This window comes from Schistocerca nitens, chromosome 9, assembly GCF_023898315.1.
Source record: "Schistocerca nitens isolate TAMUIC-IGC-003100 chromosome 9, iqSchNite1.1, whole genome shotgun sequence".
Taxonomy (NCBI): domain Eukaryota; kingdom Metazoa; phylum Arthropoda; class Insecta; order Orthoptera; family Acrididae; genus Schistocerca; species Schistocerca nitens.
In genome coordinates, this window is record NC_064622.1 from 176,225,069 (window position 1) to 176,252,122 (window position 27,054).

The 27,054-nt window shown below is 44.3% G+C and overlaps 1 long non-coding RNA gene across 1 annotated transcript in view; it reads right to left on the minus strand.

Moving 5' to 3' along the window:
• The window catches only part of LOC126203371 (uncharacterized), a 593,071-nt gene that overhangs the window by 165,563 nt on the left and 400,454 nt on the right, over window positions 1-27,054 (minus strand). Inside the window, exon 3 of the long non-coding RNA XR_007540260.1 lies at window positions 9,879-9,952. This is a non-coding gene — a long non-coding RNA (uncharacterized LOC126203371). The remainder of the gene's footprint in view (window positions 1-9,878; window positions 9,953-27,054) is intronic.

Sequence of the window (27,054 nt, forward strand, 5' to 3'; positions counted from 1 at the left end):
ATCGGTCCAGTGGATTAGGAGGAGATATGTGGAATATACATACACACATACATTAATCTATTTTTATAACATGTATAGATGAACATAAACTTAACTGAGTATTGGACAAAGTCATCCATTGTGTACTGTTACTAGCTGGAAGCGAACTCTGGCGTCTGCATAACTCACAGATACTTTCTCTTATAAAAATACTTTCTAATATCTTTGACGAGATTATCAGCGTGTTACAACTCCACTGTCCAGGGAGTCTCCAGACAAGTCTTCGGCCTGGAATCTCATTGATTGGAGTAGAATTGTCTTCAGTGATGAATCCCGCTTCGAACCGAGCCCCGATGACCAGTGAAGACGACTGTGGAGATGCTTCGGATAGCGGTAGGAAACCAACCTGGCTGTCGGCCGCCATTCGACCCTACAACCAAGAGTGATGGTCTGGGAAGTCGATTCTTTTCGTAGAAGGACCCCTTTGGCTGTCGTCCGCGGCACCCAATAGCACTGCAGTATGTACACGATATTCTACTCCCCGTTTTGTTGTCCTTGATGGAAAGCTATCCTGGGCTTACATTTCAGCGACGTAATGACCGCCCGGATACGGCGAAAGTTTCTACTGCATACCTTCGTAGTTGCAAAACCTTCCTTTGGCCATAAAGGTCACCGGAACTCTCCCCAGTTGAGAGCGTCTGGAGCATTATGGGCAGTGCCATCCCACCGGCTTGGGTTTTTTATGATCTAACTCGCCAGTTGGACAGAATTTGGCACCATATCCCTCAGCAAGCTATCCGACAACTCTGTCAATCAATGCCAAACCGAATAACTGCTTGCATAAGGGCCAGAGGTGGACCAACGCGTTACTGACGTGCTCAATTTGTGAAGCTCTATCTTTTGAATAAATCAATCAATTTTTCGGAAATTATAATCATTTGTTTGTCTGTACATTTACATCTCATCTACCTAGTTCCGTCTCATTCTGGTAATTTCTTCGTGACGTGTTTTTTTTATTTTATTTTATTATTTTTTGTCTTAGAGTGAACATTGAGTCGTAATAAAATAGTTATCAGGTTTCGAAAATGCTAATTAACTCGCTGTATGGCTAAATTCGCAAACTTCAGTTAACAGAAATAGGCTTTCCACGTGAGTAATGTTGATTTAGCTACTAGTAAGCCTGAGATGCATTAATTTCTTCCTTCGCTTCTTAGATGCTCATTATAAGACCATTATCATGAAGAACAAACCAAAAACAACATTACATTTCATTCACACACACACACACACACACACACACACACACACACACACACACACACACACACACAATACAGTCAAGTATTTTAAAATCAAGACAATACAGCAGTCACTGGTCGTCATTTGTCACAATAACAATAATGAGAGAGAGAAATGCAACCACTTTGGTGGCTGAAATGCTCTGATAGGCTCCTGGGAAAAAAAAGACACATGACTCACTTTTATGGTATTGTTATTGCATATAACATTTGGCAAAGCTATTGGACACGAAATAATTGTAACCTACAGGTTTTTTCAGTTACATGTAATTAATTATGGTCTAAAAAACTGCTAAAGCTTCCAGTCCGGTGTTGATTTTATTTTATAGTGGTGAAAGGCTGCTAACATCATTTAAATGTTCAGTAATGTAAAATTATGTACATCACAAAACGACGAAAGTCGAACCGTATGGTTACGACATCAAAGAATTGCAGCTGGAATCAGCAGACTTGTGGAAATAAATATTTGTAGCAATTTGTAGGTTCATTCGTAGGTAACGCAGGTGGCGCACTTCGTTTCATTTGTAGGGTATCGGGAATAGTTTACAAGGCTTACAAATCACTTATATGACCTGTATTATACTGATGAAAAAAAAAAAAATAACAACGCCAAGGAGGAGTTGTGCCACATAACAAACGTTGGTAGACATGTTTCTGCATCTGAATGATGATGTCTATTAAAATGTCGCACCAGTTGCATAGGAGTGGCACCAATGGCCCCACTTTGAAGATGCAAATCACGCCTTGCGGGATTAGCCGATCGGTCTGAGGCGCTGCAGTCATGGACTGTGCGGCTGGTTCCGGTGGAGGTTCGAGTCCTCCCTCGGCCATGGGTGTGTGTGTTTGTCTTTAGGATAATTTAGGTTAAGTAGTGTGTAAGCTTAGGGACTGATGACCTTAGCAGTTAAGCCCCATAAGATTTCACACACATTTGAACATTTTTTGCAAATCATGTTGGCCTCAAATACACGCTGTAATGGCCGTGAGCCTTAGTTATTTTGAGATTGGACGTGGTGAGTGTATGTTAGTTAAGAATGCCTTCTAAGGCGACAAAGACGCCATTGTCAGTACCTCACTGAGTTTGAACGCGGACATATAATAGGGCTACGGTAGGCTAGATGTTCCTTCCGCGATACTGCAGAAAGACTGGGCAGGAGTGTTGCCACTGTTAAATGATTGCTGGGAGCGGTGGTCACGGGAGGGTACGACGGCACGAAGGCTGGTCTCCGGACGGCCACGTAGTACTGCCAAGAGGGAATATCATCGTTTTCGGCGTATGGCTCTTGTGCATCGTATCGTATCTGCAGTGTGAGTAGCTGTTGGCACCACAGTGACACAACCAACTTTTACAAATCGGTTACTTCAAGGACAGCTTCGAGCCAGACGCCCTGTAGCGTACAGTCCACTGACTCCAAACCACCGCCATTTCCGACTTCAGTGGTGACGAGCGCGAGTTCCTTGGAGAGCACGTTGGAGGTCTGTTGTATTTTCTGATGAAAGTTGGTTCTGCCTCGGCCCCAGTGGTGTCTGTGTGCTGGTTAGAATGTAATCAGCTGAGGGCCTGAAACCAATGTGTCTGCATGTTAGACAGTGCTGGACACACTGGACTTACACCTGAGCTTGCGGCCTGGAGAGCGATTTCGTATGACAGGAGGAGCACTCTCGTGGGCACCCCAAACACACCGACTGCAAACTTGTATGTCAGTCTGGCAATTCGACCTGTTGTGCTGCCATTTTTGATCACCATTCCCATGGGCGTTTTCCAACAGGTAACGCTCGTTCACGTACTGCTGTTGTAACCTAACACGCTGACATGTTGCCTTAGTCTGCTCGATCTGTCTCCAATCAAGCACATATGGAACATCATCCGACGACAACTCCAGCGTACTCCACAACTGCACTATCCGTCCCTGTGCCGACCTATCAAGTGCAACACAACCTGACATCCGGCATCTGCACAGCACAACGCATGCACATTTGCATGCTTCCATCAAATATTCTAACGTTTACACCGGTCGTTAAAGTACCATCATTTCACATTTGCAATGGCTTGTCTCGTGCTTAAAGTGTGATCTAGCAACGTTAATCACTTAAGGAGAGGTTTACTATCTTTTGGTTCAAAAAATCGATTTTTTTAAATTGCATTTTTGGATCCATAAAAGTGTTTAGAATCCACCCCTGAAACGGTTTTTCCGAAAGAGGAACGGAAATGTTTGTTATTCGTGGTTGAACAAAAAAATGCACCTGCCTGAAATCGACCTTTTTCACGCACCGCCTTTTTTTCTTTCAGAGGACATTGTACCGGTTCTTGGGAGGAAACACACAAAATTGAAATGAAAGGTTGAACGTGTGTGTTTGGAAGTTAGCCCCCAAGCATTTGCATTCTGGTGCGATGACTGTGAAGATTGCGATTTTCCTGGCAGTGAGTAGCTTCAACGAAGGGTATTCAGCAATTCTGAAGACCATGACAACGATGGATGTCACCCAGGGACTCTATTCGACGCAGTTCGTCAAGCATTCGGACGACCACCGGATTCAAGCGGCCGAAGACCGCTTGACACTGGCCTTACGAGCGGCTCTGGAGCAGCGCAGGATGGCCCACATCGAGCAGAACGCCCTCTATGAGGAAGAGGAAGGACTAGTTTATGGACTCGGAATAGCAGATTGAACGTAAGTTGCATAAAATTGCATTTACATGTAGTCAAAACTTCTACACGTTTTTCTCGAAATGACTTCTTTTTTAATCGCGTGGAATGGTAACTTCAAATCTACTGAACCGATTGGCATGATTCTTTGCTTCCGACTAAGCTAACTAAATTGTCTCGGAGTTGTACCACTTTTATTCCGAGCCATCAACTATAAATGATCCAAATAACTTAAGCGAGGTACAACTCCTAAAGAATCTTATATACTTCGCTAAAGTCAACTCAACTCTGATTTCAGACCAGCCGGCTGACCTGTGACATACCGCGCGTGGATGTCTACATCGAAATTTTGTTTCGTTCCGACGGCACTTTCGCCTTTGCTCTTCGACATTTCCGGTCGAAAAAATTCCAGTATGTAGAGGAAATATCAATAAACATTTTGACCAAATTTGACATTGATATCTATAACACATCTCGAGAAAAAAATTGTGAAAAATCATGCTTTTTTCGGGCCAAAGATAGTAAACCTCCCCTTAAAGATGTTTCCTAGACACATCTATTCCTGAAATTTCACTACTCTACATTAATTAACTTTTGATGTTGCAATTTTTTTCCGTCACTGTAGAATATTACTCTAGTTTGTGGGACCAATACTATATAGAACTTACAAGGAATACTGAAAGCATACAAATAATGGTCACCAGTTTCTTGAACTCAAGGGAGGGCGTGATGGAGATTCTGGAAAAACTGAACTAGCAGGCACCTGAAGGTCGACAAAAATTATCCCGTGAAAGCGTTCGTGGAACGTTTCGGTAACCAATGAGTGAAGACTCTAGAGGGTGAGGAATCTGGGGACACGAAGACAAAATTAGACCAAATGCAGGAAGTTCTTCCCGCGGTCTCTACGTCATTGGAAACGAAAGAAACTGTCACCTTGGCGTATCATGCTAAGTACCCTTCGCCATGCACTTCATTGTGATTCCAGATAACGTATGTGCATGTAGACGATAAAATGATATTTTGTTTTGTTTTGCGGGTGCTGAACACCCGAAAATACAACATCAATCAATGACGCCGAGAAAATCTCATACATCACGTATCTCGTGCACTACGGGATGTGGTAGACGCGAGCAGTTTGTCGTCAGTTACCTTACTGAGGCGGCTGGACCCACGCCGGCGCGATCCGCTGCTCCGCTTCGCCAGGACTGTCGGCCCGTGTACTGTGCCGGCTGCCGCCACTGATCTCACCTTAAACACGGCGGCCGATTTCACCGGGAGCAGCGCGGGCGTAAGCCAGCGCGCGTTGCGCGAGCCGGTGACGAGGCAGAAACACCCACCGGCAGTTTTGTGAAACTACCGCCAAGGTGACAAACGCGCCTCGTGTCATTCACCCACTCCAAATATTGCGCTGCCTCTCTGCTCGTGGCGACAGCCACCAGTTCAAACAAGCGAGGTGGCAAAGTGGTTCGGACTCTGGAGGCTCATTCCGGAGATAGTTTCCAATGGTCTTACTTCTGATAAGTACTGGCAAGGTTCCTGATGCATATTACGACTACCCGCTTCTCCTGTTCCTCTCCATTGGTTCTATTGCTCCACCATCAATGATGAAAATGTCGACGAAAGATTACTATCCAATAATAGTTACTATCATGCTAGACATGCTCTATCTGATAAAAAGTATCCGGACACACCTATGTATAGCGGAATTGACCGCTAGATGTCGGCAGAGGCGGCCCCGCCATTACAAAAGGAGACGGGGAGTAATGTGATGTCAGTAGAGAAACAGTAATAGCAAAGTGAGTTGATCAGGAGAGCTAAGAAGGACGAGACATCGGATGTCACATGAGTAACACAGCCGTTATAAGCACTGCAATTCTTATAAAGCTGTCCAAACCGACTGCTGGTCAAGTGATAGTACACTACTGGCCATTAAAATTGCTACACCACGAAGGTGACGTGCTACAGGCGCGAAATTTAACCGACAGGAAGAAGATGCTGTGATATGCAAATGATTAGCTTTTCAGAGCATTCACTCAAGGTTAGCGCCGCTGGCGACACCTGCAACGTGCTGACGTGAGGAAAGTTACCAACCGATTTCTCATACACAAACAGCAGCAGTTGACCGGCGTTGCCTGATAAAACGTTGTTGTGATGCCTTGTGTAAGGAGGAGAAATGCGTACCATCACGTTTCCGACTTTGATAAAGGTCGGATTGTAGCCTATCGCGATTGCGGTTTATCCTATCGCGAAATTGCTGCTCGCGTTGGTCGAGACCCAATGACTGTTAGCAAAACATGGAATCGCTAGGTTCAGGAGGGTAATACGGAACGCCGTGCTGGAACCCAACGGCCTCGTATCAGTAGCAGTCGAGATGACAGGCATCTTATCCGCATGGCTGTAACGGATCGTAGAGCCACGTCTCGATCCCTGAGTGAACAGATGGGGACGTTTGCAAGACAACAACCACCTGCACGAACAGTTCGACGACGTCTGCAGCAGCATGGACTATCAGTTCGTAGACCATGGCTGCGGTTACCCTTGGCGCTGCATCACAGACTGCGATGGTGTACTCAACGACGAACCTGGGTGCACGAATGTCAAAACGTCATTTTTTCGGATGAATCCAGGTTCTATTTATAGCATCATGACGGTCGCATCCGTGTTTGGCGACATCGCGGTGAACGCACATTGGATGCGTGTATTCGTCATCGCCATACTGGCGTATCACCCGGCGTGATGGTACGGGGTGTCATTGGTTACACGTCTCAGTCACCTCTTGTTCGCATTGACGGCACTTTGAACAGTGGACGTTACATTTCAGATGTGTTACGACCAGTGGCTCTACCCTTCATTCGATCCCTGCGAAACCCTACATTTCAACAGAATAATGCTCGACCGCATGTTGGAGGTCCTGTACGGGCCTTTCTGGATACATAAACTGTACGACTGCTGCCCTGACCAGCACATTCTCCAGATCTCTCACCAATTGAAAACGTCTGGTGAATGGTGGCGGAGCAACTGGCTAGTCACAATACGCCAGTCACTACTCTTGATGAACTGTTGTATCGTGTTGAAGCTGCATGGGCAGCTGTACCTGTACACGACGTCCAAGCTCTGTTTGACTCAATGCCCAGGCGTATAAAGGCCGTTATTACGGCCAGAGGTGGTTGTTCTGGGTACTGATTTCTCAAGATCTATGCACTCAAACTGCGTGAAAATGTAATCACATGTCAGTTGTAGTATAATATATTTGTCCAATGAATACCAGTTTATCATCTGCATTTCTTCTTGGTGTACCAATTTTAAAGGCCAGTAATGTAAAATGGAAACTTGAAAGCACAGCCACAAATAAAACAAGACCAACATGATCTCATGTAGTGACGAACAGAGTCTGTCGAGCATCCAAAGGGTGGTTCTAACAAATCCTATAAAAACAGCGGGAGGAATCAATTGCGAGTTTTAAAGTGCTACCAGTGATCCAGCTATAGCAATGACTGTGCGTAGTGATTTAAAAGGAATGGTGCACAAAGACCAAGCAGCTCCTCATATGCCACACATTTCTTTAGTCAGTGCTGAGCGACGCTTGAGGTGGTGTAAAGAAGGACGCCACTGGGCAGTGGATTAATAGAAAATCACACCATTTCTTGGACAATCCAGTGTAAGGATTATGCTTTGATGAATGCCCGGAGACGTTACCTGCCGTAATAGTCTGAGGTGACAGAAGCCATGAGATACCTCCTAATATCATGTCCGACCTCCTTTTGTCTGGCATAATGCAGCAACTTGACGTAGCATAGACTCGACAAGTCAATGGAAGTTCCCTGCAGAAATATGGAACCACGTTGCCTCTATAGCTGTCCATAATTTCGAAAGCGTTGCTGGTACAGGATTTTATGCACGAACTCACCCCTTGATTATGTCCCATAAATCTCCGGTGGTGTCCTCGTCTGGCTATGTGGGTGACCAAATCATTCGCTCGATTTGACCAGAATGTTCTTCAAACCAATCGCGAACAATTGTGGCATACTGAAATGTTTGGGAACATGAGGTCTATTAATTTGCTGCAAAATGGTCTCCAAGTAGCCGAACATAACTATTTCCAGTCAGAGATCGGTTCAGGTGGACTAGATGATCCAATTCATTCCGTATAAACACAGTCCACACCATTATGGAACCACCACAAGTTTACACAGTGCCTTGGTGAAAATTTGGATGAATGGCTTATGGGGTCTGCACCACAATCGAACCCTACCACTAGTTTTATCAGCTAAAACCGGGACTCATCTGACTAAGCCATGGGTTTCCTGTAGTCCAAGGTCCAACCGGCATGGTCACTAACGCAGAAGAGGCGCTGCAGGCGATTTCGTGCAATTAGCAAAGGCACTCGTGTCGATCATCTGCTGCCACAGCCCATTAACACCATATTTCTCCGCCCTGTGCTAACAGATATGTTCGTCGTTCGGCCCATATTCATTTCTACGATTATTTCACGCAGTGTTGCTTGTCTGTTAGCACTGACAACTACACACAAATGCCACTGCTCTCGGTCGTTATGAAGGCCGTCCATCACTGTGTTGTCCTTGTTGAGTGGTAATGCTTGAAATTTGATGTTCTCGACACACTCTTGACACTGTGGATCTCGGAAAACTGAATTCCATAACGACTTCCGAAATGTAATGTCCCATGCGTCTAGCTCCATTCCGCGTTTAAAGTCTGTTGATGTTGTTTGGTTTGTGGGGAACTCAACTACACAGTTATCGGCGCCCGTAAAAACTGCCACAGTCCAATTTTTTACATAGTCCAATGTAGCCACTGTCACTAATGATGATGATGATGACGATGAAATGATGAGGACAACACAAAGACCCAGTCCCCAGGCAGAGAAAATCACAAACCCGGCCGGGAATCGAACCCGGGACCCCGTGATCCAGGGGCAACAGTGCTAGCCCCTAGACCGTTCAAAGTCTGTTGCCTCATGTGGCCATAATCATGTCAGAAACGTTTCACATAAATCAACTGAGTTAAAATGACAGCTCCATCAGTTCAGTGTCGTTTTATACCTTGTGTACACGATACTACTGGTATCTGTATAGGTGCATATTGCTATGACAAATCGTCACCTAGTATACTTCCTTCTGGAATGGGGAGGATATAAGAGCTGAAGATTTTTATTTTAATCTGCTGGCTGTTATTTGATACTGTAATGAAAAAAAGTGAAGATTTGTTACCAAAATCATTTTTCCTATGTTTTTCCTCTGAAACATGGTAGTGGTTTCGAGAAAAATGTGCGGGTGTAGAGGGAAGCAGGTATCATCATGGATTCCTGGAAGCTATGTTTTACCGTCCTTGTAGAAGAAATTAAACTAATGTTAAGTGGAAGTTCACCTGCTTGCATAACATAAACAAAAATTTTCGTCTTGCAGTGAGGAGCTATAAAATTCGAGCTTCTTATTCCAGTCTGAATATGAGTATGTAAGACATTGCAAATGAATGAATTTCTAGTCTGACGAAAGTCGTGATAGAATCGACATTTCAGTGTTTACTGTGGAACCGTTGATCCATTGCAAGTACAGCAAGGGCATTAATTAAAATGGATTCTCAGTGGTGAGCCGCTTGCTGCCTTCACGAAGATAAGAACAATGAAAGGAAGAGATTCCTTTTGCACTTGTCAGGATAGTCTGCAGACTGAAATTCCGATAAAAAAGTAAATGTTAGACTAGAACGTACGCAAAAGTGTTATCAGGGTGGGCCATATAATTTGATTAGCATATAGTAACAACAGAGGTAGTGTAAATCTGTATCATTCATGGTAGAACTCGACCACAAAACGTAAGGACACGCAAATCAGCCATGAAATCTCTTTGAAGGATGAACAACGATCACTTCGTAAGTTTTAATATGATAACAAATTTTTGAGTCATACCCATGACACATTTTTAAGTGGTGGGATACTCACAGTAAACGGGAGGATGTTGGCGTCCTGAGGTTTCCTGAGTGCGTAGGACAACGTCAGTCTTCAGCAGTTATTGCCTAAAGAAAAAAGAATACCACATATTAGGCCGCTACTGTGTTCTTAAACATTTATCTAGTATAAGCAATTCATCACTTCAGCATAACAGAGACGCTACAGTATATTTTAGCAGCTAGTGGCTTTAGATCGCCACCCGTGTTTTAACACTACATTACACGTATTCCATGGATACCTTAGCGATGGGCCTATGGTATGTGAAAAGTAGTGCAAGACAGACATGTCATTTAAATACAATACAGACAACTATTGTTGTACTGCACTGTCGGCAGCTGAGGGCTTAGCGCATCTGAATACCGTGCGGATGACTGTGGTAGTATTGGTTTTCCTTGGTAGAAGCACTGGAACGAGATGCACTTAGCCTACTTGAGGGAGCGACTTAAATGGGATGGCTCAAAAGTCTGGAGAGCTGACAATGGCTGAAAGATGAACAATTCCTCTGTCAGTCCCCTATTCCAGGAAATCCCATATAAATTCAATGACTCGGCACTTCTGATACCTAGAGTCAAATTTAACCAAGTATAGTTCTGTAAACATCTTCCCAGGCTGCACATTGTAGAGGCACCTTTCTGCCCCTGTGGAGAGGAAGAAGACGCCAGTCACTTATTCCTTGTGTTCCCCAGGATATATGGAAATACTACTTGTGAAGTAAGTTTGTAAGGTGCCAGATTGAATGAATGTTAATTTCGCACCTTACATGAGAGATTTTATATGTCATAACACGTAGAAGAGTATGTCACCTGACATACTTCGGCGATAATGAGCAGAATGTACAGTATGTAATGCAAATGGATGACACTTGATTTAACAGTATTAACACACCACCCCATATCCTGCATGTCAATGAGCAAAAGGTGAAAAAAGCTGCTGGAGAAAAGGTTTTAGTTTGGTGGCAGATGCGAGTTGCATCATCACGGCCTAAGTACAATGGAACACTTTCAAAAAGGGGTTGGTGACCAGTGGGGAAAGGGACAATGAACGCACTGGGCGATACATTGAGGAGGGGAGGTAGTGGGCCAGTGCTACTTGCTACGGAGAAATTCTTTATAAAACTCCGGTACGGAATTTCCAGATATATACAAACAGACCACCGTTGCAGTTGATCACGTGAAATGCCCGTGGTGCGCTCGTGATGTATGCGTGTAACTTTTAGGCGTCAGGAGTGGGCACAAAATGCCCGACTAGCTGGAATAAACTTGGAAGGAGTAGAAAGGGGCGAAATTTCGATCCAGTTTGAAGGTAGACCGTCTGCAATTGGCAGAGGTAGTTTCCACAAGATGAAAGGAATGCTCCCATTGGTCTGAAAAAGCTGTGACGTGAATCACAAAAGGACACAGGTGGGGGACAGTTCGCTACGAAAGTCACAAGACCTAAAACTTTGGGGACTCTCCTCTGAATCAGTGTCAAGTGTAGAACAGGGCGCATCACGCTCCGTATGACGCCAAAAGAGGTATTTTGTGTGAAGACTGCGTTCACTTTGGCTGACATTCAGCTAGAAATTAGCTGAAGAATTGTTGAGCTGCAACAGCGGACAAACGAAACAGCCACATAGTTAATTGATCCTGTCAGAGCTGAGAGGGCATTGCAGTATACACACTGCTCCATCTATGCACATGTATATCGCCATATTTCCAGGCAAGGGATGAGTGCATGTTTTCTCGCCTAACGAGAAATATAGGACAGTTTCTGCTGATAAAATCAGTAAAGATTTTGATTCGCTTTTTTATAGGATTTTCACAGGGCAAGAGCAGCCCAGCAGCTAAGGTAAATGCCACTAGCAGAGGCGTAAATTTGTTGGTTCGCCAGCTCGCATCCACTGTGAACTCGAGCAGCCTTGAGTAATCTCTTGCTAATTTTGTCACAAAAACTAACCATCCTCCGTAGACTTGATTGTCATCCTAAATAGTAGCAAACTTAGAACCGGAATTATGATGATTTTTCGTAATAGTGACTAACTTCAACTTGTAGAGAACCTTCTGTTTAAATTTGATGTTGTTATGTTCAGTGTTATTTCGGCTGAACAGGACGTAATGCGTTGTATTGACAACCGTCCTGCAAGTGTCACATCACAATCTATGTAAATTTGTGTACTTCTTTGACAAAAATTCTGAAATTAAACAAATTGTGTACAGCTGAACACCGGTGTGCTCTTTCATAGAATAACTGGCCACTCCTAACCCCAGTCATTTATTCTATACACGCTAAAGCACTCACAGGGTGTTTTTGCTGATGTCTGACAAATGTGAAAAGGAGTGGAGTGTCAGTACGTCATCCGTTGCCAACCTGCGGGACGGCTTTGTTAACAACGCAGGATCATAGTCTATTCCACGCGATGTACATATTCATTGATGTAAGACTAACATATTACTGACAATGGACAGCACAAAAGTCTTCTGTAGCATTTGATTTTACACTATTACACACTACTGGTCTGCCTGTAACTATGCATGTTCTAGCAGTATGTAAGTATGAGCGGGTTGTATGGTGTAGGATGAAGGCCAAAAAATTTCTATTAAACATTTGAAAAAAAGTTGTGCTGATCCCATGCATTTCCACTCCGTTCCCAAACGATTCCATATGGCAGAGGACGACAAGGCTACTGGTCGGAAAAGCACGGTTTCCTGGACCTTATCACGAAGCTACTGGTTTTATTACAGCGATAATGTTAATCATATAGTAATCTGTTACATCAATTTAAAGATCTTTTGTGAAGACTCTTTCTTCAATAGAGTAGAGAAAGTTACTGAACAGAAATTTCTTCAATTCAGACTTAAACTCTACTACATTACCCGCAAGACATGTAATATGTTGTGACAGGCTGATGCATACATTTATCTGACTACTTCCTGTGTTGAATGTGTTAACCCACTGAACTATTGTTGAGGTTGTTTTCAGTCCTAGTGTTACATTCATGCTTTTCACTGTTTTCTTTGAGAAGATTAATATTGTTAATGACAAAAGATATTAATGAAAGCAGTTGTCAAATTCTCAAGTTTTTTGAAGATTACTCTTCAGGATATTCTAAAACAAACAACAGAAACAGTTTTTAAAATACGCTTCTGTATTCTGACAGCTGATGGATACATATATCTGGCTACTTTATGTGTTTACTGTGTTAACCGTTGAACTATATGCTGAGGTTGTTTTCAGTCCCAGTGTTACATTCACGCTTTTACTGTTTTTTGAGAGAAGACAAATTCTCAAGTTTTTTGAAGGTTACTCTTCAGGATGTTCTAAAACAAACAACAGAAACAATTCTTAAAATACGCTTCTGTATTCCAACAATATTCTATCCCTGTAAGTTGAGTTCTCTAAAAATGATTCGATAACACATTTGGGAAAGGCAAAATGCAAATAGTTTCTTCACTTTAAATCACATGTAGCAGCCATACGTGTTACAAATGCAGTTGAACTGTGGCGCTTCATTAATTTTTGGATGTGGGTATTCCAATTAAGACTGTAATGTACATGTTTTCTCAAAAACTTAACACATTCCATTTTCTCTGTTTCATTGTCTGAGTAGAATATTTTTGTAGCTTATGAATTTGTATCAGAAGTACTGAACTGTTCCTGGAAACCGCTTTATGAAGTGTCACAGAAGTTACTTAATAGTTAAGGCAACAATTCTGGCTAGATACCGGGTGCGGGTTAACGGCCGAACAAATTACACGAACTATGAGCAGCTTATGCTGATAAACGGCTAATAAAATTAGTTCTATACTGAGTAAGTAACACGATAATCCCGGCTGGAACCTGAAATTTACTGACTGGTTCGGAGCGGCGGCCTTACAAAAATAGACTGTCTCGTCTTTGTTTACTGACCACACATGTTTCGGTGATGTTAGGCAATTTACGTGATTTATTTTTGAGTTCGTCGTACATTTTGATATCTTAAAAATGTCACTTGTTTGCCGTTAATATTGCAAAAATGGTTCAAATGGCTCTGAGCACTATGGGACTTAACGTCTTTGGTCATCAGTCCCCTAGACTTAGAACTACTTAAACCTAACTAACCTAAGGACATCACACACATCCATGCCCGAGGCAGGATTCGAACCTGCGACCGTAGCAGCAGATTAATATTGCAGTTATAAAAATACAATTCATAAAATTATACCTTGTCAGTCCAAAACTTTTCGAGATTGGACTAGTAAAAATTTGAGAAATTGTACGTACAATGATGTGGAACTGTAAGAAAAGTCCTTCTTTGAGATGTTGTTCAAATCGAGCGACACGTTGTCCGGAATATCGGTTATGTCGTCAAAGCGTTGACCCTTCATGTGACGTCCTGTGCTTCGTCGTTTTGTGATAGGTTCATGCTGATAACACCAACTCTCGTCATCCGCGATGTCTTTTTTTTTTTCTTCAGAAATTTTGCATTTCAGTCAAGTCGCATTAGGCGGCGATACGTCATTATTTTTGTTCTGGAGCCAAAGTGTACGGGACAAATTTTGGACGTCCTATTTTCTTGTTCAAAACATTATAGAGAATACAAGAAATGTATTCGCAATTACGAATACGATGATACTCCAGCTGTATAATTTATTGACGACATATGAAAATTTGTGCCGGACTAGAACACGAACCTGGATTTCCCACTTTATACGTATGGTCATCTTAACCACTTCGTCTATCTAGCACCGACCCAAACCTACATATGTCTCCGTGTGTCCAAGTCCTGGGCATGCACAATCGCTGTTATTCCCAAAAAAATGCTTCAAATGGCTTCAAGCACTGTGGGACTTAACATCGGTGGTCATCAGTCCCCTAGAACTTAGAACTACTTAAACCTAACTAACCTAAGGACATCACACACATCCATGCCCGAGGCAGGATTCGAACCTGCGACCGTAGCGGTCACCCGGTTCCAGACTGAAGCGCCTAGAACCGCTCGGCCACACCGGCCGGCGCTATTATTCCCGCACAAGAAAAGAGTTATTATCGTCTAAGCGTTTGCCTAGGCCTGTAAACACTAGTTGCAGTATCTGCGTGTAACGGTGTACTAGTCAATGTCCTTCAGACGTGCCTACATACATACATATCTGAAGGACATTGCATAGTAGAGCGTTAAACACAGACATTGCATGTAGTATTCTAGAAAATGACCTGAACACTTGATTTACAGATGTTGTTCCATTGAGAATTGTTGCTAGAACAACGTTGACACACTACAGACGAACGTCCATTACTGCCTGCTCACAGCTGACTGGTCGAATACTCGTCTGTTGTTTACAGTTCAGCGTTTAATCTGCCATAGTAGGACTGTACTGATATCGCTTGTACGTCGATACCTCTAGGACGGACGGTGTACATTATTTGCTGAAAATGCAGAAACTACTTCTTCGATGAGAAAGTTTAAAGGCGACTTCCACTTCCTTTCAATTTCATCGAGAAACAGAATTTAACTTTCGTGCTCCAAATTAACTTCTCTCTTTCCATTGCCCAAAACATAACTGTTAACTGTTTTACGTGTTACATTTCTCATTCGAGACGCAAAGCAGATGGTTTTGCAATAAATACGCTCCTTTTGCTATTTCACTATCTACGTAGGTAAATTTCACTACATTTCATACCGTTCGCGTTCTTTTCTGCATGATGACATAAAAGATGAGAAAAAGGGTTTGGTGTGTTGCGGCATCAGTGTATGGCTCATGGAGTTTCATTGCTTATTAAAGTACGTGTGTGTGGTGACATTTTGTCCACGTTTTTCTTGCAAGTTCGTTAATGCTGCGTGTAAAAACTTTGTATAGAAGATCACGGAGTGTTTAAATGAGATAGAAATACAAATTTCTTCATGTGAAAAAATGTGACAAGTGTACCGTTTCTCCTCTAGGAGTCCTTGAAGGTTTTCACATTAACAATGTTCAGATACTTTTACTCGCGTCTTATCTGAACGCTTTATCATCAACGTTTCACTTCCCTACAAGGCCGCACTACAGACAAACACTTTCAAGATAGGTTTAGTAACAGTTATATTCAATGTAAAAAAAAATTCTCTTTTTCGGAAAATATTTTCTTGCTGTTGCCAGTGTGCGTTTTGTATCATCTTACCTATGCGATCGTCAATTATGTTGCTTCCCAAATAGAAAAACTCAAATACAGTACCATTTTTAGTGCCGAATTTCGTAGTGTAATATATTCATCACTGTACGATGTAATTCGACTACAGTCGATAATCCATGTTTTATTTTTGTTGATATTCACGTTGTAATCTCTTTTCGAAACATTCCTTTCAACTGGTTTTCCTGCCCTTTTTTGTGGAATTGCGTTGACATCAGCCATACATCAAAGTTTTTAATTTCTTCTCCCTGAGCTTTAATTCTCTTTTCAAATTTCTCCTCGGTTTCCTTTACTGTCTACATACTGTAAAGACAATAATATGGGAAATAGGCTACACTCCTGTCTACCCCTTCCCAACTACTTCTTCTCTTTCAAGTCCTTAGACTCCCACAATTGTAGTTTACGTTCTGTAAAAACTGTAAACAACAGTTCGTTCCCTGCATTTTATCTCTGATACTTTTCGAATTTCAAAAATTTATTCTACTCAACTTTGTAACAAGCCTACTGTATGTCTACAAATGCTATAAACGTATGTTTCACTTTCTTCAACCGTCAACTTTCTAAGATACGTCGTAGAGTCAGTGTTCCCTCATGTGTTCCTACGCAAACAAAACTTCCCCGTAGGCAGGTTTATACCATTCTTCACATTCTTCTGTGATGGTTAGGCAATAGTTACATCTGTCAGCTTATTCTCAACTGTGATGATTACATCCTTCTTGAAATCTCAGGGGGTTTTGCTTCTCAAAATTAAATAAAGAAAGTGTTTTCTAAAATGAGTCCAAACATTATGACCACCTTGTAACACAGAGACCTTTATAGCACGTGTCGAAGTCTCTATAGCCGTCCAGCCCAGCCCCTATACAAAGATAAGGTGTAAAATAAAATTAAAACTGCTGTTACAATCACAGATTACGGTTGCTTGTACAAGTAAGGTTTACTGGTAGTAGGCACGGGGCTGCACACACATTTGATTAAAAAAAACGATGAATTTGATTCACTTGAGTAACTACAGAAGATCCAGTGGCCGTTGGTGTCAAATGTCCATGCGAAGGCAACAGTTACGTGGAGGGACACCGCTCTCGCCGACAACAAGAAGTCAACCTGTGCGTGGGAGGACCGAAATACCCCTCGGTGGAAGTCTAAACCACGGTCGGCATTCCCACCCCACGCTCATGTTGGCAGCCTGGGCCTTTTGCTCTCGCAGGTAGCATAGAGTGAGCGAGGACCCGAGTTTACAAAGCCAGTGAGAGTGACACTCGCCCTCACATCGTGTCAGTGCATGGTATGGGCAGTTCGTGACCAGAACTCGTGCGGTAGTGTACGCCACTTAGCGCTGCGTTTGTTCGTTCCCGCCGCCGCGGGAGCAACCGGGGACCATTACGCTCAGTTTTGATCGAATCATTCACGGTAGAACGGTCATAGCAAAGCCGACTGTGTTTAGCTTGTAAATGTTTGGCTTGAACCGCCGGAGATCAGCCTCCCGGTGTGATCAATTAATTCGGTAGCCTTTGTTGTGCTGCCCCTGTCCGTGTGCTCGCAACGTGTTTCCACTCATGGCTCTTTACCATAACTTGCTTCATCATTGTTAAGCTGCATCAAAACTCCCATTAGCGACTGCAATAGTTCACGTAATCTTTGTTTGTCTTTTCCATGTAATTGTGGCTTAGCCCACAGCATGCCTGCGGATCGCCTGTGTAGGCCGAAATTGTGGACTGTCTAGTTATCACCTAAATTGCATCGAGACTGCCTCTCATTCCAATGTGTTTACGAGAATATATCTATCTTTATTGTTAAGGCTTTCGTGGACACTTGTTGACAAACTGCTTTTTGGCACATGCAATATTCGAGTTCAGATCAGGCTACTTTTGCGACAAGTTCACGATCATTTTTCTCAAACCACTGTACCATGACTCTGGTCTTGTCACACAGATATTTATCCTGTTGGAAGATGTCGTCCCCATCGCGGAAAACAACAAAGATGAAAGGATGCTCTTGGTCTTCAATAATGTTCACATAGTCCATAGCTGTAACAGTGCCTAAGAGTACAACTGTGGGTCTCATGGAAATCCACGTGCATGTTCGCCATAGCATAATACTAGTCCCACTGGTCTGCCTCAGTAGCACGGTGCATAGTTCGAGGTGTCGTACACCTGGATGGTGGCATATCTGGACACGATAATCGATGTGCGGTAACAAGGAATGATGTTCTCTGCACCAGGCGCCATATGCCCATTGATCCACGGTTCAAAAGCTAGCCGGCCGGAGTGGCCGTGCCGTTCTAGGCGCTACAGTCTGGAACCGAGCGAACGCTACGGTCGCAGGTTCGGATCCTGCCTCGGGCATGGATATGTGTGATGTCCTTAGGTTAGTTAGGTTTAATTAGTTCTAAGTTCTAGGCGACTGATGACCTCAGAAGTTAAGTCGCATAGTGCTCAGAGCCATTTGAACCATTTTTTTTTTCAAAAGCTATGGGTGGTGCCCATTGCAATCGTAATTGTTGATGTCGTTGGGTCAACCTGGAAACACGCAGGGGTGGTCTGCTGTGGGCCCTATGTTCAACAATACATGCTGAATGGTGTGCTCTGAAACAACTTGCCACATCGTCGTGGTTTCACCGTCCTTAAGCTACTTTGCATGGATGTTTATGAGACTACTACGCGAATAGCGGAACAGGTTGGCAATTTCCGCGATGTTGTAGGGGTGTTTGTACATAAACCAAGAGGAATAATAGTTTTAAATTGATACATAATATAATCTACTAATTAGTTTCATCCAAGAACATAATAGCATAAAATCTTACTATAAAATATTCAAATGAATTGGAATAAGAGTCGGGGCACCTAACACGCAATCTCACTTTCAGTTAGGTTTAATGGCACCTGATATGCAATCTAACACTGAAAGGTTAAAGATTCTCGAAGTGCAATCTGACTTTCAAATAAATCAAACACTCGAAACGCTATCTGACTATAAAGTTAAATAGGCACCTGAAATTTAGTATGAAAACAACGTGAAGCAACTAACTGAATCTAAGTGATGAAAATGCATCTAAACTGGAATAAGTGAAGCTTATAGAGAACTGCCCGTCCAGTAAAATTCGCTAAGCCCTACTTCCTGCTGGTTCAGTCCCACCATGTTATCTGTTGAGATGCCGAAGCTTGAGATGGCTAAAAGCTATTAAGTATTATGTCGCCTGGACCGTGTGTTTGTGAGAGGCTCAGTGGCTGGAAGTGAAGAGCAATGAGTTGTGTTCAGTGAAAGCTTCAGTGTGACTCTGGTTTACCTTCTTTAGAACACGACGCGCTGAAGAAGCAGCCTTTACAAGGCATGCAGTGGCCCATTGCCATTGACATATGGGTTTCTCTTACATCGCGAGGAGCCCCTGGTGTGTCGTAGATGTGGAACACAGGTGTCGGTACAGACATGTTTCATATTTGGGTGTTTCACGTGATAACTATAGGGAAGTCCGCCCCCGGTAGCTGCGTGGTCAGCGTGACAGACTGTCGACCCTAAGGGCCCGGGTTCGATTCCCGGCTGGGTCGGAGATTTTCTCCGTTCAGGGAGCGGGTGTTGTGTTGTCCTAATCATCATCATTTCATCCCCATCGACACGCAAGTCGCCGCAGTGGCGTCAAATCGAAAGACCTGCGCCAGGCGAACGGTCTACCCGACGGGAGGCCCTAGCCACACGACATTAAAAATTAAATTTTTTGTTATAGGGAAGATCGGTGATTCCCGCAAGACGTGCCCTCTAGGTTAATTATGCGAGGCTGGTTTGTGTTTTAAGATTCCGTGCGATGTTATGACTTCTTCCCAAAATACTGTCTGTGAGATTATAATGTGACTCAGTGTCGCATGGTTACCCATTATTTCTAAATAGCATCCAGCATAATCATCTGTCCCCTTTCCAGCTCTATCCGTACTGGTATTTTACCCACAGTTTTACCCAGTAATTCTGCTGTGTTTTGTTCGACTTTTGTGGTTGGTATTTTATGAATCTTAAAACGTCATGGTTGTATTTTTAATGTGTATGTGTGTGTGTGTGTGTGTGTGTGTGTGTGTTTTAGGGGCACTCAACGTTGAGTTAATCGTAAATGTCGTGTGACTAGAGCCTCGTCCGCAGCTCGTGGTCGTGCGGTAGCGTTCTCGCTTCCCGCGCCCGGGTTCCCGGGTTCGATTCCCGGCGGGGTCAGGTATTTTCTCTGCGTCGTGATGACTGGGTGTTGTGTGATGTCCTTAGGTTAGTTAGGTTTAAGTAGTTCTAAGTTCTAGTGGACTGATGACCATAGATGTTAAGTCCCATAGTGCTCAGAGCCATTTGAGCCACTAGAGCCTCTCGTGGGGTAGAGCGTTCGCCGGGTGCAAGTCTTTCGATTCGACGCCACTTCGGCGACTTGCCCGTAGATGGGGATGAAATGATGATGATTAGGACAGCACAACAGCCAGTCCCTGTGAAGAGAAAATCTCCGACCCAGCCTGGAATCGAACCCGGGCCCTTAGGATTGACATTCTGTCGCGCTGACCACGTTTTTTTTTTAAATCTCTTTTTGTCCGCTTTGGTTCGTTGTATCTGCTCGGGGCGGACGTCGCAAGACACCCGTTTCAGTTCGTCGTTGATCCATTACCTCAGTTTTTTTTTATTACAGAGGGCAGCTAACCCTCTGACCGAACACGCTGAGCTACCGTGCCGGCACAGGTACCAGGGGCGGACAACGTTGAGGCTATCAGCGCTGATACGAAATTTGTAGAAACGAATTGATTAAAACGGAGAAAATGTGAGAAACGAGATGGCAAGCAATCAAAGATAAAATCCCACTCACTCTCCCACAGTCTCATTCGCGATCATGGAAGATAGCGTTGTCACTGTTCAGATGTTCTATAACTATTGAATAGATCTAAGTTAGACAACAGGAAAACTAAAACAGATTCGTGGGAATAGGTGTGGCTGACCACCTACAAAAGGTTGTTGAACCAGCCACCCTGAAAGCACATTTAAAACGTCACCCTAAAATTTTGAGGAACAAGTCGGACAACTCACAAAATCTTAAACGTTAAACCACATTCGTTTGATTGTCATTTAAATTAGAAGGCAAGTCTGTCGGCTGTGGCCTATGCAAACACTAGGAAAGAGGATATCATCTTGCCTGCGGGGTTGAAAGGACGTAACTGAGCGAGGTACCGCAGTCGGTAGCACAGTGGACTCGCATTCGAGAGGACGACGGTCCAAACCCGCGTCCGGTCATCCAGATGTAGGTTTTCCGTGATTTCCCTGAATCGCTTAAGGCAAATACCGGGATGGTTCCCTGAAAGGGCACGGCCGCATAATCTTGATGGTTCCTTGAATGGCACGACGTTTAATATTTTTCTTATTGTTTTTTTTGAAAAGCTTCATATCGCATATCAGCGCGATAGGGACTTCATGAGAAGCACCATATTGTCTGTCACTTCCAGTCGGCTACAAGTGAAATCAACATATGCACTCGACAAGTGGACTCGGTAAGTGAACTCGACTCGCTCAGAAAGGAGAGCAAGTACTCGAGTTCGCAAGTACAATCGCGAGCTCGTGGCATTCCAGCCACATACGCAACCGTTTGATACGAATTTACGCAATTAACTGTAAATTACTATTCCCTAACCTGACACGATCATGATTTCGGCTTTATAGCCATACTCGAGTGCAAGTTGAAATGTCACATAATGTCTTACCTCCCTAAATGACAAAATCAAGCTATATACCAATATAACGACTGATCAGTTAGCAGAGAATATTTTTCTGTTTATACATTTACATAGATAAAACTTTATCGACTGCTGTAAATTTATTTTAATATTTAATATCTGTTCAGAGAATGGCTAACAAATACTCTGACATATATACACTTTCGACGCGTTTCCGAGTGTGTAATGACGGTATCAGGATGAAGTGCAATTTCTAATTGGCGATTTATTATTAAAATGAATTACAGAAATTAATGATAAGCCACACCACTCACTGTTAGCCCGTAAACACAAGCTGCCATGACCAAATCAATACCAAAATAGCGCACTTTCTTGTCTCAGGGATACAACAGTTTTCGTTTGACGTAGCACACGTGTTTTCTCATTGTGGAGGTGGAATAAAAAGAATACAATCATTTTGTTTGCTTTAGTCGAGTTTTGTATTTTTTTAAATTTAAAGCGTGGACTGTAGCGTGAAACTTATTCCAGATAACACTCTATCACAAATGGAACACATTTGCAATTGTGTAGCTTGCATCAATTAAGTTTCTTGTTAGACCTTCCACAGTCTCACAAAACACAGTTTCGTTAAAGTCCATCTGATCCCGACAGTCGGTCATTTCGCCTTGTCACTACTACTTTGTAGCAGCAAGGTCGTGTAATCGTCTCCCATAATAACAACAAGTCACGACTAGCCTCACACTCCTGCGTACTTCAGAAAGAGAGAACGAGTCGACGAGTATGGAGCGACCACAGCGCCACAGCTCTCAGATTCGTCATATACGCGGAATTACAGTACGCCCGTTGGTACTGATGTAGCAGTGGCACCGTGATTTGTGAAGTATACAGCCCACAACATTAAACTCATACTCGCTCCGTATCTCACTCTACTGTACCTCAACAGCGAGACAGTAGTAAACAGAGGGAAGGCATGCTGAAGTATCTGATGAATCGCGACACAGCTCCTTCACTGCTCCATCTGCCCTTTTGCTTCCCTTAATACCGATGTGCTCTGGCACCCAGTAGAAGGCCATCTACTTCACCAGCCTTTGTATATGGAGGAGGGCATTCTGGATATTCCGAACTATTTTCTCTGCTGGGTAAAAACGTTGTAGAGAGTGAAAGGCACTCAGGGAGTCGGAAGAGACTAGGTATTTTGAACTAGAAGTATATCTAATCTGCTCCAATGCGCACAAGATCTCGTACAATTCCATATCGAAGACATTAAAGCCTTGGGGCGTTGGATCTTGAGGACGTGATCTGGGAAAACAACAGAGCAACCAACGGAGCCCCCATGTTCAGACCTATAAATACAGCTACAGACTTGTATTGTGTAAGATGCCGGTAATTTGGTCACCTTACATGTGAGAATTATCAGTTAAAAGCCATGAATTACGTTAATCAATATTGATATTTTATCTCAAGAGAAATCGATGGCTGGGAGAGTTATCACTTTATTAACGGAAAGCGTTTATACTGCGTAGCTTCTGCCTAACACAATTAAACTGAATGCACTGGGAAAATTAATTTTTTTTTCTAGCGTAGCAACGAAGAGCCACGGAGCATTCATAAGGGCGGTGGGCAGCGAATGGGGCCACCAGCGGAGGCGGACCTTAAGAGCCGCCCCAGTGAAGTCGGACCAGGGCGAGATTACAGTTACAGTCTGGTGATCGTGTAGCCGTCGTGCCAAAGTGAGGTTGTGAAACGATGCTATTGATCGGAGGTCTGAGCATGTATTTGCTTGAATCTTTCGAGATGCATCTCGAAGGTTCTGGAAGCTCTATGTAGGCTAGCGGGCGGTTTCACATCCTACAAGGATGGGAGAAAATCGCTCCGAATGAAGAGCCGTGATTGTCTGTGTCCAAAAATGGACACTGGAATAACGGAGGCTTGGTTGAGAGCGTGCAGCCCAATTCAGCGAGAGGAGGTCTGTGTCCCAAAATGGACACTGGAATAACGGAGGCTTGGTTGAGAGCGTGCAGCCTAGTCCAGCGAGAGGAGTCGAGCACGACAGTCACAGAGGAAGACTGCTTTGGAACGTTGCTAGCAACGTGTCCAGTGACTGGTCTCTGTCCTACTTAGTACAGTGCTGATTGCGCTACCTGAAAGACGAGCAATTTGTTTATCTGTAGAGAGAGGTACAGGTTGGTACTTCATTGTGGCGCTTTTAGTACTGAGAAGTGCTCATTTACTCTCGAGAACTAGACACACTTCTGTTCCTGACCAGTACAGGCAAGCAGACTGGAGAGTCTCGTAAACAATTCAACCACAGACGTTTTCGGACGCAGTCTTCTATGACGCGGAGGCTCCGCACTTTGCTGATCACTTGGGTGATATTTTCGTATCGAGATAATACAGGGAACAGTAGAGTTAAATATGTACAGTTCCACTAGCGCGTCTTTCTGTGTTTTTCGTTGTCTACGCCAGCTTAAGTTGTGACTAGAACTAACAAAAGTGTTAACAGTATCAACCTTTGCTGTGTTCTTAAGAAAATTACACATGACGCGTTTGGACAGCTATGTGTTGTGCCAGTATTGGATAGGGTAAATACACTCCTGGAAATGGAAAAAAGAACACATTGACACCGGTGTGTCAGACCCACCATACTTGCTCCGGACACTGCGAGAGGGCTGTACAAGCAATGATCACACGCACGGCACAGCGGACACACCAGGAACCGCGGTGTTGGCCGTCGAATGGCGCTAGCTGCGCAGCATTTGTGCACCGCCGCCGTCAGTGTCAGCCAGTTTGCCGTGGCATACGGAGCTCCATCGCAGTCTGTAACACTGGTAGCATGCCGCGACAGCGTGGACGTGAAACGTATGTGCAGTTGACGGACTTTGAGCGAGGGCGTATAGTGGGCATGCGGGAGGCCGGGTGGACGTACCGCCGAATTGCTCAACACGTGGGGCGTGAGGTCTCCACAGTACATCGATGTTGTCGCCAGTGGTCGGCGGAAGGTGAACGTGCCCGTCGACCTGGGACCGGACCGCAGCGACGCACGGATGCACGCCAAGACCGTAGGATCCTACGCAGTGCCGTAGGGGACCGCACCGCCACTTCCCAGCAAATTAGGGACACTGTTGCTCCTGGGGTATCGGCGAGGACCATTCGCAACCGTCTCCATGAAGCTGGGCTACGGTCCCGCACACCGTTAGGCCGTCTTCCGCTCACGCCCCAACATCGTGCAGCCCGCCTCCAGTGGTGTCGCGACAGGCGTGAATGGAGGGACGAATGGAGATGTGTCGTCTTCAGCGATGAGAGTCGCTTCTGCCTTGGTGCCAATGATGGTCGTATGCGTGTTTGGCGCCGTGCAGGTGAGCGCCACAATCAGGACTGCATACGACCGAGGCACACAGGGCCAACACCCGGCATCATGGTGTGGGGAGCGATCTCCTACACAGGCCGTACACCACTGGTGATCGTCGAGGGGACACTGAATAGTGCACGGTACATCCAAACCGTCATCGAACCCATCGTTCTACCATTCCTAGACCGGCAAGGGAACTTGCTGTTCCCACAGGACAATGCACGTCCGCATGTATCCCGTGCCACCCAACGTGCTCTAGAAGGTGTAAGTCAACTACCCTGGCCAGCAAGATCTCCGGATCTGTCCCCCATTGAGCATGTTTGGGACTGGATGAAGCGTCGTCTCACGCTGTCTGCACGTCCGGCACGAACGCTGGTCCAACTGAGGCGCCAGGTGGAAATGGCATGGCAAGCCGTTCCACAGGACTACATCCAGCATCTCTACGATCGTCTCCATGGGAGAATAGCAGCCTGCATTGCTGCGAAAGGTAGATATACACTGTACTAGTGCCGACATTGTGCATGCTCTGTTGCCTGTGTCTATGTGCCTGTGGTTCTGTCAGTGTGATCATGTGATGTATCTGACCCCAGGAATGTGTCAATAAAGTTTCCCCTTCCTGGGACAATGAATTCACGGTGTTCTTATTTCAATTTCCAGGAGTGTAGTAGGATTTGTAGTGGTATATTTGTTAGGTTTCCATGTTATGTTTCTTACACTTTTTATTTTATAATCAAACATTTATTGATTGAATCCTCCTTCTCTTTTTTAACTACGATTAGTCCCTATAATCATTCTGAATACGTAAGATAAGAAACAGATGTATAGGGAAGCATCAATTAAATTAATTTTTCATGCCAAGAATAGCTCAGTGTTGTCACGAAAAACAGACCCAGAGTCAGATAGCGATAAATCCACTACTAATACCACTTATGGCACCTTGCAAGTGCTTAGTTAAAATGCCACGAAACACTGTATTAAAAACATAGGAAGGAGTGCAGCCTCTCCTGTACTGCACTAAACCTAAAATTCCTCTGCGTCTCTGCGTTAACCAGCGTGGCAGGCAGTTAAACCCTGGATTTGGGGTTGTATATGCCCCACACCAAGTGACTTCGACACACGCTGCACGCGGCCTCCCTTGTGTGAGGATGCAACTTAGTTTTAAGTTTTATTTTTTCTGTATTTTTAATAGATTTTCATCATTCCAGTTTTATTTGTTTCGAGAAATCGCGCTGATTTCATAGCCGATTAGCGCCCTAAACCACTAATCGTCATTGTTGCCGTCATTATCATCAGCATCGTCATCAAGATAATACCAGCGTGACACTGTAGTTTAGGTGGCGGGAGCACAAGGTGAGTGTAGATCCCTCGTGTTTGGGGTCGACCGCCCCGTCGCTCTGTCCAGCAACCGCTGACCTCACAGCAGTAGCGGGCAGTCGGGCACACAGGGCTGGCGCATCGCGTGTCCCGCCCACCACCTGCTTGGCTTCTGGTCGCACACCACAACACACCACGGCGCAGCACGGTAATTACTGTCGCTTGCCTGAACAAGGCCAGCCGAGCGTCCCGCGATTTGGGTCCCGTGACAGCCGAACACGGCGTTCGCTTCTCGCTGCGTGTAGACAACGCTGACGTTGGCGGATACGTGCAGAGCTTCATATATCGGCTCCGCGTTGCAACATGGAATCGGTATCACAGATGAGTAAATTCAACATAATCTCTCAAGGTGCGTTTACAAGGGCCATATTTTACGACGATGTTCGGTCTCAATAGTGTTGACGTCAACATTGCTGCACTGTGGCTGCAATACACAGCAACAACTGTGAGGTACGTTCGGGAATATTGCTGATTCTGCAGGCTGCTGCAGTTAGTTGCAGACGTACTGACGATGGGCTACCATTGTTGTCCGCCAAGGATGGAGAATATTTCGTATTCAGGGCAATATCTGTTTCTGTCTGTAAAAGCTTCCCTCTCGCTCTCAGTTCTGTTTCCTAATTCTCTCACCAACAGCGCTGCACTT